Source organism: Chiloscyllium plagiosum, unplaced genomic scaffold (genome assembly GCF_037043375.1).
Source record: "Chiloscyllium plagiosum isolate Xiang-an unplaced genomic scaffold, Cpla_swu_hap1 HiC_scaffold_31, whole genome shotgun sequence".
Taxonomy (NCBI): Eukaryota; Metazoa; Chordata; class Chondrichthyes; order Orectolobiformes; family Hemiscylliidae; genus Chiloscyllium; species Chiloscyllium plagiosum.
In genome coordinates this window covers 32,213,204-32,219,203 of record NW_028270169.1, presented here as the reverse complement: position 1 = coordinate 32,219,203, position 6,000 = coordinate 32,213,204, and the positions used below count along the sequence as shown (strand labels likewise).

General features: G+C 43.2%; 1 long non-coding RNA gene across 3 annotated transcripts in view; it reads left to right on the top strand.

Annotated features, from left to right (window-relative positions):
• The first annotated feature begins 3,425 nt into the window (after positions 1-3,425).
• The window catches only part of LOC122564071 (uncharacterized), a 62,540-nt gene continuing 59,965 nt past the window's right edge, over positions 3,426-6,000 (top strand). For 2 of the 3 annotated variants that reach the window (XR_015752349.1, XR_006315807.2), the window contains exon 1: positions 3,459-3,538. This is a non-coding gene — a long non-coding RNA (uncharacterized LOC122564071). Of the gene's footprint in view, positions 3,539-6,000 lie in introns of all 3 variants that reach the window. The other variant, XR_015752350.1, reaches the window with a different exon arrangement.

The window sequence follows — 6,000 nt, the reverse complement described above, 5'->3', positions numbered from 1 at the left end:
TGATCAGGATTCCAATTGGGACAGTCATGGTCAAAGGGTCCATATCACTGCAGTGGGCCAAGGTCAGTCCTGCATGACCAGTGTAAACAGTCCAGGGACTAGCAGTACTTCAATCTGGAAGCTGCAAACAAATCAGTCAGGCATCTACTTACTCATCAGTCAGGGCTGTCCATGTGAGATTGTCAAGAAGGTTGGGGAATGGTCAGTCCTGGGGTCATCTGAATCAAAGTCAAGAGAGGGTTGTCAGGGGACATTGTTATGTTAAGGAAGAAGGTGAAATCAATGCTGGGTTTTGCAGACAGCAAGCTGGAAGGCAGAGGGAACAAGAATATTGGGGGTCAGGAGTTCGACACATGAAAGGGGTAGGTGATAGTGCATCGTAGGACATGTTACTGTGCCATGACGTGCTATTGGCGGTCACCATCACCATGACTTCAACAGGGCCACTGTGCAGCGCGATGGTGGGCAAGACTGGGATGTAGTGCTAGGCCTCTGCAGGTAATGATGATAGCTGGAGATGTACTTCCAGGTGGTTTGTCAGAAGGTGTGGAAGTTCAGTACTGATGGGAGGTGTGGGAGTGCCCAGAATCCAGAGACATGGAGGTTCAGGGGAGGCCCTCGATTACCAAGCTGAGGCTGTGACTCACTATGCGAACAGCGACCTGTGTTTCCTGCCATACTCACTGGACTGGAAAATACACACAGCAAATGGGAAATGGCTGAGACCACACCTGGAGTGGGCAGTGCCAGAAATCTTTTTTTTGCCTGAACATGGGCTCTACATGTAAAGGATGTGAGGCCATTTAAGGAGCAATTGCATTAATCAGGCACCTTCATAGTGCAGGCTGAAGCCATCTGTCATAAGGCATTGTGCGTGTGAAATATATGCAGTGTCTCACTGTGTAGGGTGCAAATGCTGGTCACAAGCAATCTTCACCATGTCACTGATCATTGCAGATTGAACATAGTCATCTCTGTGAAGCAAAGGTGACCTTCGAGCCACTTTTAAGGCCAAAGACAATCCAGGATCTGAAGGCTGCACTTTCCAATGCATTAGTATTTAAACTGATTCCCTCTCACCTTGAACTGTAAATCTTTGTCAACAAGTTCTTGTATGCAATGATGATTTTTATGGATGATGTGGGTCTGGGAGGACAAGATCTCATTGCTCACGCAGCACTTACAATCTCCCACTGTGCTTTTGTGATAAAACTGGAGCTGCATTCATTGATATAAAGTCTCTAGGTCAAACTTGCATGTAGAATCATTCCATGGCCCTCTATGCCCTACTATATGCTAACTGGTCTAGTGTGCATGATGTGAATGCAGACTGCTTGCATTACTAAGTACTTGTTCAGTACCTTACATTTCCCACACAGGTTTATTGTAAGCATGACTGATGGACAAGCATAGCAGGTGTTATCATCGCTGTTGCTGCAACCTAATGAAGGTGCAGAAAGATGGAACAGGAGCAGATGTTCCTGGAAACGCGGGAGCACTGCAGCATCGGGTGAAAAAAGCCAGACAGGATTAAATTAATACCCAGATCCAGGAGATGTGAGCAGGGGGCAGTGAACATTCACTGATTGCAAATCTGCTATTGTCCGAAAGGCAAGCAGTCCACTTCTGCTCTGAAAAGCAAACACAGTTTCTGTTTCTTGTTCAATTCTGCTGTTCCTGAATAAAAGTGAATGTTTGGAACCATTTGCAAACATCCCTCTATGTACTATGTCCCACATTGAGGCACAATAAGAGGCTCTGTGATAGGGACTGGGTTATAAAATGGGATGATGCTACTTTTGGGTAAACTAATTGGCTTGGGTCCTAAACGGTGATACATGTGAGAGTGTGCTAATGTATGTGCAAAGACATGGTGGCTATGCAACCTGGGTGCTTTGAGAGGCATGGATTTGTGGTTACCCTCCCCTGTCTAGTAAAGGGTTCAATGCTGGGCTTCAAACAGGGCAGCATCCCCATGAATCCTGGGAGGTCCCAGTTGTCATGAGTACATGGGAGATTTGATGAATGAGGCACCATAGAGAGGGGATGCATAGTTAACAAGGCAAGCTTTAGATGATAGCATGAGAAAACTCATTGGGATTTGCAGAGAGAAACCCTCCATGAAACTTGACTCAGCCGATTTCTGGTTGAATTCAGTCCCTAGTTCTTTTATACGACTTCATCAACACTAGATTGGTCATTCAGACCCAAAGTTTGAGCTACCTAGTTCCTATTTCTCCTTTACCCCCAGATCCTTTCTCAGTACATTTAGTCCGGTCCTGTATCTTCGATCTTTTCCTTTCTACTCAATGATTTGTGAAAAGGAAATAATTGTTTAGGTCATTCCTCAACATTTCCACAAATTCAAGCTGTTACTAGGCTCAGAATCCAGGGACTGTCACTGATCTTTTGGTTTCAGTACATTTTTTTCTTGAAATGTTCATTTTCTTTCGCAAAGGTGCCATTTCCCCTGGGGCTGCCAGCTGCAATTGGCTACCTTCAAGTAGTCATTCTTTTTTTGTAATGACCTTTGCTGTGAAAACATAGCTGCCTTACAACATGCCACAAGGATAAATATTTAGAAACTTTCTTAGTCCCTATGAGCAAAGAAAATATGGGTCACCAGTTCAGCTTTAATAAGGTTTTATAACTGGCAGTGTTGAGTGATGCTAAAACACCTTTAATAGTTAGCAGCAAATTTCAGTGACTGAATAAATCATTCTTGGATAATTGAAACCGACTGTAATTAGTTGATGCCATGACATCAGTGTTACTCTTTAATTTTCTAGAGCTTAGCACAAAAAAGTTCTTGTTTGGGTTGAACTTGACTTTGGTATGGGGCTTGGATTGTGTATAAGCTGAGAGGAATTATTTGTCTGCAATGCTATGGTTAACCACATCAGTAGGGTACACATTGCAAATAATTTGTGTTGTACTGTGAAGAAACTGAAGGCTATAATTCCCGCAGTTTGGGTCTATGTTGTTCAGCTTCCTCCCCCTGCTGGCAGAGTTGAGCACTGACCTGAGTCACCCAACCAGCCATTTGAGAATCAGGTTGTGCTGAACTCAGAATTTTGCAAAAAAAAAATCCTGTTTTAAACGAAGAGGCTTATTAAGTTTGCACATTATTTTGGGACCTAAATTCCAATTATAGACCGCTAGTTACTGGTAGGTACTTTTCAAAGATCTGGAGTGGAACTCAGCGACCTAGTTTGATTCTGGCATTAGTAACTTTGAGGCCGCAGAGCCCAGATTTTGTAGTGCTCATCTGGCAAATGGCAGCAGAAATGGGACAGAGATGTGCAATGTAGGCTCTTTGCCAGTTTAACATTCCGTCCTCTGCTATCCTTTCCAACGGTGAATGAAAGTGCCTGTCCATTTTTAGTCTGGCGCATCTAATGCTGTCTGACAGTCCATCCTCCTTCAGTTTTGTTTCACTTGCACTGATTCATTATCATGTGATTGTGATATGAGTATGAGGCTGCGAGGCAACATGGAAAGACCAAAATAGAATTGAACAGGCCTTGTTTCAAACTGAGTAAGTGTCGTTAAAATCTTATTTCATAGTTACTTGTCTTTTTTTGAACTTTTGACAGCTATTTTGTCAATTTCCTATGAGCATTTTGTACCCAACTTCCTTATAACAGACTGGCCTTCTCAATTTAATGTCTCAATGTGTTTTTATGTCTTAGCAGAAGAGGTACTGAGGCAACAGAGCAGACTGATAAGGCAGTACCCAAAATATATGACTGCCACAATTTGCACTGATATAGCGCCTCTATGAAATAAAAACCTCTAAAGGCTCATCACGGAAGCATTCTCAAACAAACTTTGACTCTGGGCTGCATCTGGAGATACTGAGATAGGTGCAGAACCAAACCCTTGGTAAAAAAGACAGGTTTTAATGGCATACCAAAAGAGAAAACGAGAAGTTTGTGGACAGAATTCCATTACGGCATGCATATCAATAATGGAGTAAAAGAAATCATAATAAGTCACAATTAGCAGAGTGCAGTTTCTTTTATACATTATAAACACAGAAAATGCTGAAGAAATTCAGTAGGTCTGGCAGCATTTAGGAAGAGAGAAACAGAGTTAATGTTTCAAGTCTGATATGACTCTTCTACTTCAATTTTTTTACATGTACATGGATGTGGATGTCTCTGGCTAGGTCAACATTTATTGCCCATCTGTGATTGCTGTTCAGAAGGTGGTAGTGAACTGTCTTTTGAACTGCTGCAGTCTTTGGGATGTAGAGACACTTACGATACTGTTAGGGAGGGAGCTGTAGAAATTTGGCCCAACGACATTGAAGGAATAGGGAAATATTTCCAAGTCAGGACAGTGTGTGGCTTGGAGGGGAAATTTGCTTGTATTTGCTGCTCTGTCCTTCTAGGTGGCAGACATTAAGAGTTTGGAAGGTGCTATTGTAGGAGTCTTGAGAAGCTTGTGCAGTGCACCATGTGGATGGTCCACACTGTAGCCACTGTGTATTGCTGGTGAAGGGAGTGAATGTGGAAGGTGTCAGTCAAGTTGGCTGCATTGACCTGGATGGTGTCAAGCTCTTTGAGTGATATTGGAGCTGCACTCACAGGCAAACAAGGAATACTCCACCATATTCCTGACTTATGCCTTGTAAGTAATGGACAGGCTTTTTTTGTGTTGGGGGAGTCAGGAGAGTTACTTATCTAAGAATTAGATTAGATTATATTTGGTTAGATTAGATTTCTTACAGTGTGGAAACAGGCCCTTTGGCCCAACCAGTCCACACCGACCGTCCGTAGAGTAACTCACCCAGACCCATTTCCCTCTGACTAAAGCACCTAACACTATGGGCAATTTAGCATGGCCAATTCACCTGACCTGCACATCTTCGGACTGTGGGAGGAAACCCATGCAGACATGGAGAGAATGTGCAAACTCCACACAGTCAGCCAAGGCTGGCATCGAACTTGGGATCCTGGTGTTGTGAGGCAGCAGTGCTAACCACTGAGCCACCATGCCACCCCTGCTTTTTGTGGCTACCATATTTATATGGCTGGAACAATTCAGTGTCTGGTAACTCGCAGAACGTTGAAAGTGAAGGAATCAGTGATTGTAACTGGAGATGGCGATTGTCTGGGATTTGTTTCGTGCCAATGTTACTTGCTACTTACCAGCCCAGTTCTGAATGTTGCCCAGGTCTTGCTGGATATGGACACTGGACCTAAGGCTCTATCCTGATGTCCATGGACTAAGATGGTTGACTTCCATCATCCACAAGCTATCTTCCTTTGTGAAAGGTCTTCCTCCTCCAATGGAGAGCTTTTCCACCAATCATCATTGACTTCAGTTATTTCAGTTAAATGGCTGGAAGAGATTTCAGAAATAGAGGATTGCATGATAATGGGGAGATTTGAACTCACCCACCAGCACAGCAGAGTATGAAACAGAGCCACTCCTATATGCATGTGACTGAACACCAATATCCATCAAGTGGGCTGCCTTGTCCTGGATGGTGTCAAGGGCTGTTCAGCGTTGTTGGAGCTCCAATACTGGGCAGTATTCCAATCACTTCTGACTTGTAGATGGTGAAAACAGATTCCTAGCTTCCGACCTGCTCTGTTAGCCATATTATTTGTTTCATTTAAGACTGAGATTAGGAAAAGTTTCTTCACCCAGAGAGTAGTGAGCTTGTGGAACTCTGTGCCGCTGAGAGTGATTGAGGCCAAAACATTGAATGTTTTCAAGGAGATGAATGTGCATTCTGTGGGACTAAAAGGATCAAAGGGATTGGAGCAAAGGTGGGAACAGGGTTCTGAGTTGAATGATCAGCGATAATCATATTGAATGGTGCAGTAGGATTGAAGGGCTAAATAGCCTACTTCCATTGCTATTTTCAGTGTTTCTATTCAGTTTCTGCTCAAGATGATACATGTGTTCCAATATGATTTAAGTGTCCACAATTATTTAATGCAGTCAGGCTATCACAACAAAATACACTTATGCAATTTGTAAATA